The sequence below is a fragment of the Manis pentadactyla genome, chromosome 8 (assembly GCF_030020395.1).
Source record: "Manis pentadactyla isolate mManPen7 chromosome 8, mManPen7.hap1, whole genome shotgun sequence".
NCBI classification, from domain to species: Eukaryota; Metazoa; Chordata; class Mammalia; order Pholidota; family Manidae; genus Manis; species Manis pentadactyla.
Window position 1 is genome coordinate 33,078,864 of NC_080026.1, and position 16,073 is coordinate 33,094,936.

General features: G+C 39.1%; 1 protein-coding gene across 1 annotated transcript in view; it reads right to left on the bottom strand.

The window, feature by feature from the left end:
- The window catches only part of THSD7B (thrombospondin type 1 domain containing 7B), a 918,476-nt gene that overhangs the window by 491,655 nt on the left and 410,748 nt on the right, over positions 1-16,073 (bottom strand). The gene's annotated exons all lie outside the window — the stretch shown is intronic.

Genomic DNA, 16,073 nt, shown 5'->3' on the forward strand with positions numbered 1-16,073 from the left:
TGTACTGTTTTTACAGATCTTCTATTTTTCTGTAAGTCTAAAATTACTCAAAATAAGAAGTAAAAAAAATAATAATACAAATCTTATAAAATAGTGTTCTATTCCCATGAGTGTAGACACTAGGCCTCTGAGAGATTAATCATTTACCTAAAGCCAGTTATCATTTCCATTAATTTATGCCACCAATTAAGTCCAAAGTATTTAAGGCAGCTTATTTAAATTAAAGAAAAAAGATAATGATTATAATAAAAAAATAGCTAACATTTTTATGGAGTGACAACATGCCAGGAGCTGTCTTAAGAACTTGACATAAATCAAATCAATACCTATGTCAATCCTGTGATGTAGGTCCTATTCTAATTTCTACTTCATTCAAGAAAAATGAGATGCCAAGGAGATCTTGCTCAAGGTCACACGTCTAGCAAGTGGGGAATATAAGGATGATATCAAGTATACAGGATGACATTCAAATGGAAGAGAAGAAAGACAGAAACTAATAGAGGACCATGAAGGGAATCCAGGATGGAGGCAATGTGGGAGTCCATCAACACTCTCCAGGGTGCATTCAACAGAAGCCGGCCATATGATCAAGAGAGGGACAGGCATGCTTGATTTAGGGCTGGCCAGCATTTCTCCTAGGAATCCTCATACAGAATGCTGGTGCACATAATGCAAAGGACCTAACTCTCATATCTTTTGAAGAAATGACCATGACTTTCACAGGAAAGAGTCTTATAACCTGACACAGTATAGGTAGCTAATCTCACAGCAATAAATGATTCTGTACAAACAGTTCTGTAAGCTGTCAATATTCTGTGCTCCAAGGATGTAGCTCTCCTCTTCCCGGAGTTAATCCAGAGAAAGATTACACAGTATCTGGACTAATACTGTTCCTCTCAGCTGCACTTGTGATGACTATTGGATGGAAATGATTTTGAGATTTTGCACCTGCCAAGTTTCTAAAGAACAGCGTTCTACTTATCTCAGTAAGTAAACTCCCGTAGCCTTCCTATTCCTCTAAAGAGCAAGTCACACTTCACCTCTCAGATAATCCTCCTACATCTCCTGGAACACCTTATGAAATAAGAAGCCTTATTTATCAGGGAATTGATTGGCCCTTCTAGATAGGTGAATTCCTGAAATATGAAATCCAAAATTGTGCAGCGTGGTCTTATTTCAGCTGTTTGCTTTTAATTTCGATACATTTAAAACATGCTTCAATTTCCTCATCTTATTTTTCATTATTGATTTAAATCTAAAATTCATTTTTTTAAATTAAATGTAAGCTTTTCTTGGTAACTTTGGAAAGACTCTAGACATTTCCTTGTCTGTGGTTTCCCACCAGGAGAAATCCTCCTGGTGGTGTGATTGGAAATACGTGAGGTCATTTTGGGCTAATATAATGATTGCAGGATACCACTGAGACTTTATGGGGGAAGAGTCAGAGATCCTAAGCATCCTCCAGTCTGGGAAAATCAAGAATAACACACAACCATCCTGTCCAATGTAGCAATAGAGAACCCACAGATCTACCTTCTCTTGCTGAACAATGTGGTGATTCCCACTGCAGTAACTCTGAGAGGGGGGCTCCAGCTCTGTGTAAATGCTTTCAGTGACAATGAGCTCGTGACCCTAGTTACCATTGCTAGGCAGCTGAAATGAAACATGTATCCACGTGTTAAGCCAAAATGTATTATCTTTAATTTCTACCTTTTTGTCTTATAGAACAATACGTGCCAGGGAGATGACATCCTCTTCTCATCAAATCACTATTTACATTTATTTTAATAAACTCTAATGTAATATGAAGGACCACTTTTATGTACAGACTATTGCTTGGTTTTTACTCCTTCAACTTCACAAACTCCCACAAACTTCACAACTTAACGTTGAGCAGTTCCATGATTGCCTTCTTGTAGGAATACCTCTAATGTGAAGGAGTGAAAAGCTGGTGGTCCCTTCATAGCTGTCTCTACCTCCTCCTCTGTGGTTTTGTGGTATCTCCTTTTGCAGAGAACCTGCTTCTTTCTTTACTAACAAACCAGTATGGTGCATAAATTCTACACTGCTTAGCTGTCTGAATGCGATCAAGATTAGAACTAAAGTTGCCAGGGGAAACCAGATAACTAAGGACTATATATCTAACTCAAATACACTCTGTGCTGGAAGGAAACGCGTGTGGGCTTTATGTATTCATTGTACTCGGAAATCTCTCTCTTTTGCTGTTGGTTTAGACCAAACAAAAGAAGATAATACAAAGGCTTAGTGTGCAACTAGAAATGGGTTTCTTCTTTGGAGCCAACACCTGTCAGCTGGCAGTGGCTGACTTTAAAGGCAGCATCCTCACTTCACAAAAAAAACAATATCTTAACTAATGAAAGTCATTGCAAGGGTCTGAGACATGGTGTTGGCAATGCTGTCGGCACAAGTGATAGGCATTTGCTGACATGGACAAAGCAGTACAAACACTGCTTTGGAGTCCCAGGTCTGGAGTTCAAAGTTCTGGCATTAGAACTTACTGATGGAGTAACTGGGTTATCAACATCTCTGGGCTACAATGTCCTCATCAGTAAAATTAGAAATAATAATAATAATTCCCTATTGGGCTATTGTGCAAATGAATTGAAATAACTTCTTTAAGTTCTATTAATATTTATTGAGTGTATCCTAATATACCAGACACTCTGACATCATGCTAAGAAAGAAACGATGAGTGAGTCAAGGTCTTCGCCCTTAAGAATCTAAGAGTTAAATGGGAAAAACAGACAAGTGAGCAGATAATTTCAGTACCATGTGGTAAAGACACTAATAACTGAATCACAGTGTTATGAGAACACTGAAAACAGGCACCCCATCAATTATGATGATTTCTGCAGCGGCTGATATAAACCCTGATAGAAACTGGCTTTTACAATGATGAAATCTATTGTCTTACATTACAGTCAGTGCTCAGACTATTGATTCAGGGACTTGACTACTGTTTTCCAGGACCCAGAGTGTCCTTATATCTCTGCCCTCCTGCCTTCTCCCTGAAGCCACATGACCTGTTGATCATATGCTGTATTATAGCATCAACTGAAATAGCTTCCTTCCCTTTTCATGCTCCTCCTTCTCATATCCCACTGGCCCCAGTAGATTTAACCTGACACATCTCTGAACAAATCATCTATAAAGGAAGTAGAATTATATTTGACTGTATATATAACTGGATGTAGGTATTAACCAAAATATTCAGTAGAGAATCTAGATCAGCTTAAAGGAGGTAGAGTGGGAGTGAACTGATGGCTTTCCTAAGTGACATCCACCCAAACTGTTAAAGAATGAATACAAATTATCCAAAGGAGGAAGAGGACAGATGGTGAGCAACTCAGGCAAGAGCACAATGTGATCCTGATAATGGAGGCAAATCACCAGAGACGTAGCAGAGGTGGAGGTAGTACTCGCTATGATCTGCACATTTTCTAGATGCTTGCTGCTGACTGAACTCTACCCATGGACAAGAAAAGTATCAGGCCTTAAGAGATCCCTATATTTTCTTTCATGTTTCTTTGAAATAGAATGTTTGATTTCCCTAAAACAATTTTAATGCCTGCTCCTTAGCTCCCTGTCCCTGGAGAATGACACAGTTCTTTGGGCACAGCAGACATTCCGTAAGTACAGAAGGAAAAGCACAGCACAAAGGATTACACACTATGAGTTCTTAATTTTGATTGATGTCACTTAGATAAAATATATGGACAGATTAATTTATAAATTTGAAAATTTTCTTAACTATTAAAGTCTAATTAAAATTTTCTTCTAATTGGTTTTGTATGGGATGGATGGGCCTTTCCAGGGGAGCTTTAGTTCATTTAGTTCATACATTTTCCTGAAACACTCGAATGGGTGCAGTGCAGGAAAGCCTCTGACTGCATTTCCTCGTCTAGTCACGGTGGCTGTCCTAGCAGTGAGAATTACTCCATCATACTAGAACAGTGTTTGAATCCATGCCCTTTACTTTTTCTATGTCTACACAGAGAGAAAAACGGGGAGATACTGTCAGGAGTCACCAGCCGAAGGCCTTATGAAACAGCCAAATCCCATTTTAAAATGCATTTCAGAATAAGAAAACAAAATGCTGTAACTAACCCCTGTTAGTAACACTAGTGGAATACACAGTGGAACAGGGAAACTCAGAGCGTGTCCAGAAGGTTGGAAGTGATGGCAAGGGTGACCATCTCCCATTAATTCCCACTGAAAGGTTGGGTTGACCGTTTAATCCATGATTCACTGGCTTCTGAATCATATGGAATGGGGACAGAAAGCAGACTGCCCAGTGAGACTTTCAGAAGAGACAGAAAAAGTAGATAGCCTTTCTATGAGAGGTATAGGGGCAGTCAGGGAGCAATTTACTTTAAGCTACTTCTAAATACTAAAATCTGGAAAAATCAGATTGTATTTAGTCTGATTGTGAAATGCTAATAGGATAGTGATGCTAATATAGTCATTTCCCTCAGAACCTTGGTAACAGAGAGTAAAACAGGTATCTTGCAATGTCTAGTGATGTAACAGGGTGGAAAGAGGAAGTCATTCAAAATACCATACCTGTTTATCAACAGATAACACAGTAAATATATTTAAAATCACACTGCAGTTCCTCTTCCTTTAGCATTTAAATTGATTCACCAGTTCATATCTACTCTCCACCGTGCTGTCAAACATGGAAGGGGAAACTGATTAGAACAAGTCTCTATTTTTCTCTTTTGGATTCCCTCACTGCCAAGCATTATTAAAGCTTCACCTTTAATTTCACTGCAAGACATCTAAATGAAAGGGAATGAGGGACTTGGCTACAGGAACTCTTAAATTTAATCTTTGCAGTCTGATTCCGCAGTGTGAATAGCAGCCTGATCTTATCGGCACTTTCAACTGCAATGCCAGGTTCGTTTCAAAATTTAATACAACGTATTTGTCATCCCCACACTTCCTTCGGTAAGGACACTGACACCAAATTACTACCAGTTGGTGGTCTGAGAAAAGAGAGCTTGCTGAAAATGAAAATTCTCTCTTCTAAGACTAAATAACTCATTTCATACATTACGTGTCTTCTGTTTCTGCAAGAGTACACTATTGCTTTCCACTATTTGATCTTTTAGTAATCCATCTAGGTAACAATAAAGAAATAAAAGAATATTTACTCATTGCTTGCTTCTAGAAAAACTGTAATGTATTTCATGGATTTCAAGAATAACTTCTCCAGCAGGAAACAAGAAACAACAGATTAGAATCAATACTACTGCTGATTATGACTAAGGGTAAAACATGCCTTTTACGGTTCCTTGTTTCTATTGTGAGGCTGCCTAAAGGCCTCTGCTGCCTACAACTGTGTTTTCTAAGTATGGTCCCCGAACTAGCATATTCAGCATTACTTGGAACCTGTCAGAAATACAAATTCTTAAGCCCCATCCCATACCTACTGAATCAGAAACTGGAGTGGAGGCCAATTTCTTTGTGGTTTTATAATCCCTCCAGGTGACTCCAATGCATACTGTAGTTTTAGGACCACTGACCTAGAGCAAAGGAGATAGGGCAACATTTTCCCCAAACACTTCAGCCCCATTTTCCTAGACAAATAATTCTTTTAACAGCCAAAGAAATCAGTTTTCTTGTACTTATTCAGAAACATTCCAATACACTCTGAAATCCACTATGCAATGAAAATATGAATAACCTAGCCTCCCCTGAGGGTCATAAAAAGACTCAATTGTTGGAAAACAAGACTCAGCAGGATGGCAGACAATACTGGTACTGCCTAACTGGGAAAGAAATGTGATTCTATAATGTTTTTCATATTTTCAAAGGGGAGACAGAAGCAGTATACTAAAGCACTTCAGACATTTGAATAATTGATAAATAGTGAGGGTTGTTCAAAATATCAAGTAAGTTCTCATGACAGACTGTATCGTTCCTTCCTTGGTGTTTCTTTAAATATTATCATCAATGTGGTATGATTAGAATTGGATCCTGTATCTCCAAAGGCAGTGGATCCTAAGCGCCTTCTCAAGGATCCTTGTCTTAGTTTGAGTTACACCATAACCAAACTCTAGGACAAAAGTTCTTGGGCAAGTATTTATTGGGAAATAATGTCAAGGAACTAGTACAAAAGTGGGGGAGTGACACAGAAGAGAAATGAGGCTGATAGAGGGCGTGTAGCCAGCTAAGTCACCACCATAAATAGTGAAGCTCCATCTCCTTAGGAACTCTATGAAACAGTACAGAACATACACTTAAAGGTTATTCCATCTGAGGGACAAGGGATTTGGTATTTATATACCAACTGTCAATCACTGGTTGAAGTCTGCTCTCTGGGATTGTTAATTCCCTGGCACTTCTGACTGCAAATGTGGACAAAGGAGGCTCAAGTGGCCAAAGAAATTCCTTAGACAAAGAGGAATAGGTGGTGTCCATTGGAATTTTGGGGTTGACACACACAGAAATGGTAAAAGGCGAAGGGGATCAGGTGGAAAACAATAGCACATACTCCGTCTGACAGTCCAAAAAGTCATTTTCTGAGTTTGTATTGTTGATATAAAATGCACACCCATGTTTATCCTCCCCTCCTTTGATCCCTTTGAACACTTGGCGATATAGTTCTAAGATTCCTAAATCTATGCAAAGGTAAGGGTGTGTGTGTGTGTGTGTGTGTGTGTGTCTTTTACTCAAAGTAGAAACAAAATATGAATGGTATAAGAATAAAATAATAGTTACCTTTCTTTAAAAAAAAATCCCAATTACTGTTATCCCTACTAAATTGCACATCTTAATAAACTACATACTTATTTCAATCAAGGTACCATTGCTCAAAACTTTCAGAAAATTTGTATTTGAAATTTGTTTGAGAGGCTCTATATTCTCTGCAGTGGCCCTTATTTGTAGAGTCTCTTTACTAGGTTGATTCACTGCAGAATACACTTGTGTCGTAAAGAAATACCAGATAAATAATCTGTTCCTTGTTCTTCCTAAAATAGAAGGAAATAAGCATTGCGCTGAAATAGTAGTTAGAACATCTTGCAAGAAAAAGAAAAAATATCCAAAGGAGAATAAAGCAGTACTTGTTGACTAACACGAGATCTAGCACCATCAAAGGGTGTAGAAAATAATAACTCAAAAACACAAAAGGGGTTCTACTTAGAATTCTCTTCACTCATAAAACATTCTAACAAATAACTTTTATCTGAATGGACTTTGACTGTATTCCCACAGGTGATCCAAAGAACATTTCTTGAAATTTAAAAACAAAAAACAAGCAAATCAAAACTCCTAATCATAGATAATTAACTGTTTTTAAAAATTTTAATCCAATACAGATAAATGATTATTCTAGCACCCTCTCTACCAATTAAAGTCATCCTATGGGTACTTACTAGCACATGCTTATAAGCACATGCTATTTTAGCCAAGATTAAAGACCACATTTTTTGATTATTTAAAGTTTATGATCCAAGGCAAGAATTCATAGAAAAATGCCTCTGAAACGAAAAGCAAAATATAGTAATGACAGGAAATAATTCCTTATGCTTTCTATGCAAATATACACACTATTTAAGGAAAATATTTGCATGGAGGTCTAGTACAACTGTGAGAAATGAACCCTGCATGCAAGGGGGCATTGCTGCAACAATGGGGAACTCTAGATCCATCCATGTACCTGTCAATGTGTGAACTTTGTTTTTCCTAGTGTATCATACTCTTCACCACTGTGGGTATGTGCTTTCTACAGGGACAGAATGCACACTGCAATATTGTTGAATAAAGATGTTTGCTGACATATAAAAATACTTTTTATTTTTCAAGACAGTCTATTTGGCAAATTATGGAGCAAATCAGGTGGTGGGTACTCAGAGTCTGGCTGCTCCAGCAGGCCCTCTGGTGTTTATTCAATGACCCTGTGATATTATCTGCCCACTTTGCGATATGGAGACCTGAAAGATGATAAGTAGTGTGGTCACTTGCCAGCTCCTGGGAATGCTGTCTGCTCTGGCATTATGGGGATTCCCTAACCTGCTCTGGGAAGATGTCACATAGTGGTAAGCCTTCCTCAATGGCCAGTGACATCCAACAACAATTAACTAGTTACACGTTTGAGACACAAAATTTAAAACAGGAAATGAACTTGGTAATCTAAGGGAGAAATAGATCGGGCTTGCCGTTGGCTTCACACTCCATTTACTTTCAAATACCTCTTGGATGTGTAGGAAACATGTCAATGAGACAAGAAAAACCTATGGATATTGCATATTCAGTACTTCTACTGACCCATACGAATGATAAGATTCTGTAATACGAATGATGAGACTTCAAAGCTGACAACCAAAGTATTAGAAATCAGATCCCAAATCAGAAAACTTTCTGGCTTCAGTGTGACATAGATTGTTTATTTTTGAAGTTTCCAAGGTAATGATCGGAACAAACTTCTGGGGAAGAGAAATATGTCTTCTGGTGGCACAAGTAATGCCCATCAAGACACTGTCAAAAGTCCAACAGAATCTGATTACAGCTATGTGAAAATCTTTTGGCTGCCAACCTGAACAGGATATAGGTATTTTGCAGGAATGCTAAATGTTCCTTTTAGAGTAAGTCAATATGGACAAGCCAAAAAGCAGGGGACAAAGCATGTTACCCTTACAAATTATAGCAAACCTCAAGCCTGATTAGGTCTACAATGAGTTTTGTTTTATTTTGCTTTTTTAGCCAAAAGGAAGACATTTCTTTTGGTTTCATCCATTTAGCTCTAAATAAATTCTGAAACAAAGAGCCAATGAGACAATTAGTAAACTCAGAGTAGTGAAACTATCAAATATGATATGAAAAAAATACACATGGGGCTTATTAAATATATCTCAATCCTTTTTTTCTCTCCAAGCATTTAAATGGGTGTCAATAATTCTGTCAATTCCTGTAGGTATGGAAAGACTATGATAATATGTGGAGAGTCAAACAGGAGTACTTCTCTGCTAAACTTCTATCATCAATCATCTGGAAATCTCATAGAAGCTGAATTTCAAAAAGTAAAACCAGACCACACTTTCTCATAATCATGTCCATGGCTGATGCCCTGAAAATGATGGAGTCATCCAGCTATTTAAAAATCACAAAGAGCCAGTAGTAATTTCTACTTCTTCTCATATAAATTGAGAGTGTAGGTCAATGCTAAAAATCAGTCATTTCACAGGAATAAGCAATTAAACTCTGGAACTGTTGTAAAATGGTAAAGTCAGTATTTCTGTGAAAAGGGCTCTGCATCCAATTTCAATGTGTGATTGTGCCTGTGGGTTGGGGGGAATAGGGAGATTTTCCCACACCACACCACGCAATTCTCTGAACCACTTGGGAGTCCTACCAGCCAACTAAATTCTGATAGCACCTACCTATAGATAGCATCAGATTCCACAGGTAAAGACCTCAGTCCCAAAAGACTGCCCTCATCTTCAAGAACCAATTGCAAGCCCAGATTACCTGCGTTTCTGGACAACCAGCTACAAATTAGTGGTTCCAATGATCCTCCAACTGAGGATGCCAATTTCGAATCCAGGCCGTTACCCATATGTCCAACCAACTAGCTATAAATAAGAGGATCCTATGACCTGTTCTTTGAGTTTGATTAATTTGCTAAAGCAACTAACAGAACTCAGGAAACCCATTTTACTTCCTACATCATCAGTTAATTATGAAAGAATATAACTCAGGAACAGCCAGATGGAAGTAATACATAGGGCACAAAGTGTGGGGAAAGGGTGTAGAGCTTCCATACTACTCTTGCCCAAGTCTCCAAATTTTCATCAACCCAGCAGCTTCCCAGACCCCATCCTTTTCCATTTTATGGAGGCTTCATCACATAGGCATGACTGATTAAATGATGGCCACTGGTGACTTACTCAACCTCCAGACCTCCTCCCTTCTCCAGAAATCAGTGATTTCTGTTAGTGATTGGCTCCCCTGGCAAGCAGCTCCCACCTTGTGGGTCTTTCCAAAAGTCACCTCATTTCCAAAACCCAGCTGTGGTGAAAAGACACTTGTTGTGAAAAATTAGACATCATTTCAATTTTATGACTCTGATTTCAGGAACTGAGGATGAGAGACCAAATATTTCAACAGAAGATACTCCCATTGCTCTTATTGCTCAGGAAATTCCAAGGGTTTTAGGAGCTCATGCCAGAAACAGGATGGAGACCAAATAGGTATTTCTAATTATATATAACATCATGCTCTGCAATAATGTGGAAGGCACAGCACAAACTGTAGAAGAACTACCCAGACCTGTGGTCATCATATGTCATGACAAGCCTCCACTACTGAAGTGACTAAGCAGGACAGTCTTTTGTCATTGAGTCTTTACCAAATAAACAATCTTGTTTCCACACCTGTAGACTGGGAGAAGTATTGTGGTTATTCTAATCCTCATTATTATTTTCGCTTTAAAAAAGAATGCTCTTTGCACAATTCCCCTTGGAGAGAGCACAGCAATACATATATATTACAAGTAAAATAAGCTTATAGCAGGGGTGGAGCCAAGATGGTGGCCTGAGTAGAGCAGCAGAAATCTCCTCCCAAAACCACATATATCTATGAAAATATAACAAAGACAACTCTTCCTAGAATAAGGCCAGAGGACAGAGGACAACATCCACACCACATCCACACCTGTGAGAACCCAGCGCCTCACGAAGGGGGTAAGATACAAGCCCCGGCCCCGCGGGACCCGAGCGCCCCTCCCCCCAGCACCTGGCGGGAGAAGAGGAGTTGGAGCAGGAGGGAGACGGAGCCCAGGACTGCTGAACATCCAGCCCCAGCCATCTGGACCAGAGCGCAGACACAGTGCATGCGTGTGGTCCTGGATACTAGGGAAACGGGGCAACAGGACCGGTGAGCGGATGACTGAGGCCGACGCCTGAGGACAAAGAAAAGTAAGCGTTTTTTTCTCTTTTTAAAAATTTTTTTTATTTATTATTATTATTTTTTATTGGTTTTTTTTGTTGTTTTGTTTTGGTGAGTGCTTTTTGGAAGTCTTAAAGGGGCAGGGTGGGACACTTACTACAGAGGTAGGGAATACGGGGATCTCTGGGCACTCTAACCCCCTGGGCAGCAGGGAGCACGGAGGCCCTTTACAGAGATAAATAGCCTCCCGGCCACTCCCCCTCCAATGGGGCTCCACCATTTTGGAGCAGCTGCCCGAGACAGGCCACGCCCACAGCAACAGCGGAGATAAACTCCATAGCAGCCGGGCAGGAAGCAGAAGACCTGTCTGCGCGCAGCTGCCCAGCACAAGCCACTAGAGGTCACTGTTCTTCCGGGAGAGGAAGGCCACAAACCAAAAAGAAGGAAAGTTCTTCCAGCCGTCACTCGTTCCAGCTCTGCAAACTATTTATATCACCATGAAAAGGCAAAATTACAGGCAAACCAAGACCACAGAGGCAGCACCAGAGAAGGAGACAGACCTAACCAGTCTTCCTGAAAAGGAATTCAAAATAAAAATCATAAACATGCTGATGGAGATGCAGAGAAAAATGCAAGAGCAATGGGATGAAGTCCGGAGGGAGAACACAGATGCCAGGAAGGAGATTGCATAAGTGAAACAAACTCTGGAAGGATTGGTAAGCAGAATGAATTAGATGCAAGAGGCCACAGAAGGAAGAGAAACCACAGAACAGGAACGCATAGAAACTGACATAGAGAGAGATAAAACGATCTCCAGGAATGAAACAATATTAAGAGAACTGTGCGACCAATCCAAAAGGAAGAATATCTGTATTATAAGGGTATCAGAAGAAGAAGATAGAGGAAAAGGGATAGAAAGTGTCTTGAATAAATAATTGCTGAGAACTTCCCCAAACTGGGGGAGGAAATAATCGAACATACCACAGAAATACACAGAACTCCCAACAGAAAGGATCCAAGGAGGACAACACCAAGACACATAATAATTAAAATGGCAAAGATGAAGGACAAGGAAAGAGGTTTAAAGGCAGCCACAGAGAAAAAGGTCACCTATAAAGGAAAACCCATCAGGCTATCATCAGACTTCTCGACAGAAACCCTACAGGCCAGAAGAGAATGGCATGATATATTTAATGCAATGAAACAGAAGGGCATTGAACCAAGGATACTGTATCCAGCACGACTATCATTTAAATATGATGGCGGAATTAAACAATTCCCAGACAAGCAAAAGCTGAGGAAATTTGCTTCCCACAAAACACCTCTATGGGGCATCTTACAGGGACTGCTCTAGATGGGAGCACTCCTAAAAAGAGCACAGAACAAAACACCCAATATATGAAGAATGGAGGAGGAGGAATAAGAAGGGAGAGAAGAAAAGAATCTCCAGACAGTGTATACAACAGCTCAATAAGCGAGCTAAGTTAGGCAGTAAGATACTAAAGAGGCTAACCTTGAACCTTTGGTAACCACAAATTTAAAGCCTGCAATGGCAATAAGTACATATCACTCAATAGTCACCCTAAATGTAAATGGACTGAATGCACCAATCAAAAGACACAGAGTAATAGAATGGATAAAAAAGCAACACCCATCTATATGCTGCTTACAAGAAACTCACCTCAAACCCAAGGACATGCACAGACTAAAAGTCAAGGGATGGAAAAACATATTTCAGGCAAACAACAGTGAGAAGAAAGCAGGGGTTGCAGTACTAAAATCGACAAAATAGACTTCAAAACAAAGAAAGTAACAAGAGATAAAGAAGGACACTACATAATGATAAAGGGCTCAGTCCAACAAGAGGATATAACCATTCTAAATACATATGCACCCAACACAGGAGCACCAGCATATGTGAAACAAATACTAACAGAACTAAACAGGAAAATAGACTGCAATGCATTCATTTTAGGAGACTTCAACACACCACTCACCCCAAAGGATAGATCCACCGGGCAGAAAATAAGTAAGGACACGGAGGCACTGAACAACACAGTAGAACAGATGGACCTAATAGACATCTATAGAACTCTACATCCAAAAGCAACAGGATATACATTCTTCTCAAGTGCACATGGAACATTCTCCAGAATAGACCACATACTAGCCCACAAAAAGAGCCTCAGCAAATTCCAAAATATTGAAATTCTACCAACCAACTTTTCAGACCACAGAGGTATAAAACTAGAAATAAATTCTACAAAGAAAACAAAAAGGCTCACAAACACATGGAGGCTGAAGAACATGCTCCTAAATAATCAATGGATCAACGAACAAATTAAAATAGAGATCAAGGAATACATAGAAACAAATGACAACAACAACACAAAGCCTCAACTTCTGTGGGACACAGCGAAAGCAGTCTTAAGAGGAAAGTATATAGCGATCCAGGCACACTTGAAGAAGGAAGAACAATCCCAAATGAAGAGTCCAACATCACAATTACCAAAACTGGAAAAAGAAGAACAAATGAGGCCTAAAGTGAGCAGAAGGAGGGACATAATAAAGATCAGAGAAGAAATAAACAAAATTGAGAAGACTAAAACAATAGCAAAAATCAACGAAACCAAGAGCTGCTTCTTTGAGAAAATAAACAAAATAGAAAGCCTCTAGCCAAACTTAAGAGAAAAAGAGAATCAACACAAATCAACAGAATCAGAAAAGAGAACAGAAAAATCACAACAGACTCCACAGAAATACAAAGAATTATTAAAGACTACTATGAAAACCTATATGCCAACAAGCTGGAAAACCTAGAAAAAATGGACAACTTTCTAGAAAAATACAACCTTCCAAGACTGACCAAGGAACAAACAAAAAAGTTAAACAAAACATTTACGAGCAATAAATTGAAACGGTAATCAAAAAACTACCCAAGAACAAAACCCCAGGGCCAGACGGATTTAGCTCGGAATTTTATCAGACATACAGAGAAGACATAATACCCATTCCTCTTAAAGTTTTCCAAAAAATAGGAGAGGAGGGATACTCCCAAACTCATTCTATGAAGCCAACATCACTCTAATACCAAAACCAGGCAAAGACCCCAACAAAAAAGAAAACTAAAGACCAACATCCCTGAAGAATGTAGATGCAGAAATACTAAATAAAATATTAGCAAACTGAATTCAAAAGTATATCAAAAGGATCATAAACCATGACCAAGTGGGATTCATCCCAGGGATGCAAGGATGGTGCAACATTCGAAAATCCATCAACATCATCCACCACGTCAACAAAAAGAAAGACAAAAACCACATGATCATCTCCATAGATGCTGAAAAAGCATTTGACAAAATTCAACATCCATTCATGATAAAAACTCTCAGCAAAATGGGAATAGAGTGCAAGTACCTCAATATAATAAAGGCCATCTATGATAAACCCACAGCCAACATTATACTGAACAGCGAGAAGCTGAAAACTTTTCCTCTGAGATCGGGAACAAGACAAGGATGCCCAGTCTCCCCACTGTTATTCAACGTGTTACTGGAGGTCCTAGCCATGGCAATCAGACAAAACAAAGAAATACAAGGAATCCAGACTGGTAAAGAAGAAGTTAAACTGTCACTATTTGCAGATGACATGATATTGTACATAAAAAAACCCTAAAGACTCCACTCCAAAACTACTAGAACTGATATCGGAATACAGCAAAGTTGCAGGATACAAAATCAACACACAGAAATCTGTAGCTTTCCTATATACTAACAATGAAACAATAGAAAGAGAAATCAGGAAAACAAATTCATTCACAATTGTGTCCAAAAGAATAAAATTCCTAGGAATAAACCTAACCAAAGAAGTGAAAGAACTATACCCTGAAAACTACAAGTCACTCTTAAGAGAAATTAAAGGGGACACTAACAAATGGAAACTCATCCCATGCTCTTGGCTAGGAAGAATTAATATCGTCAAAATGGCCATCCTGCCCAAAGCAATATACAGATTTGATGCAATCCCTATCAAATTACCAGCAACATTCTTCAGTGAACTGGACCAAATAATCCAAAAATTCATATGGAAACACCAAAGACCCTGAATAGCCATAGCAATCCTGAGAAAGAAGAATGAAGTAGGGGGGATCTCACTCCCCAACTTCAAGCTCTACTACAAAGCCATAGTAATCAAGACAATTTGGTGCTGGCATAAGAACAGAGCCACAGACCAGTGGTACAGAATAGAGACTCCAGACATTAAACCAAACATATATGGTCAATTAATATTTGATAAAGGAGCCATGGACATACAATGGGGAAATGACAGTCTCTTCAACAGATGGTGCTGGCAAAACTGGACACCTACATCTAGGAGAGTGAAACTGAACCATTGTCTAACCCCATACACAAAAGTAAATTCAAAATGGATCAAAGACCTGAATGTAAGACATGAAACCATAAAACTCTTAGAAAAAAACATAGGCAAAAACCTATTAGCCATAAACATGAGTGACCTCTTCTTGAACATATCTCCCCAGGCAAGGAAAACAACAGCAAAAATGAACAAGTGGGACTATATTAAGCTGAAAAGCTTCTGTACAGCAAAAGACACCATCAATAGAACAAAAAGGAACCCTACATTATGGGAGATATATTTGAAAATGACAGATCTGATAAAGACTTGAAGTCCAAAATATATAAAGAGCTCACCCACCTCAACAAAAAACAAACAATCCACTTAAAAATGGGCAGAGGAACTGAACAGACAGTTCTCCAAAAAAGAAATACAGATGGCCAACAGACACATGAAAAGATGTTCCACATCGCTAGTTATCAGAGAAATGCAAATTAAAACTACAATGAGATATCACCTCACACCAGTAAGGATGGCTACCATCCAAAAGACAAACAACGACAAATGTTGGCGAGGCTGTGGAGAAAGGGGAACCCTCCTACACTGCTGGTGGAAATGTAAATTAGTTCAACCATTGTGGAAAGCAGTATGGAGGTTCCTCAAAATGGTCAAAATAAACTTACCATTTGACCCAGGAATTCCACTCCTAGGAATTTACCCTAAGAACGCAGCACTCAAGTTTGAAAAAGACAGATGCACCCCTATGTTTATCGCAGAACTATTTACAATAGCCAAGAATTGGA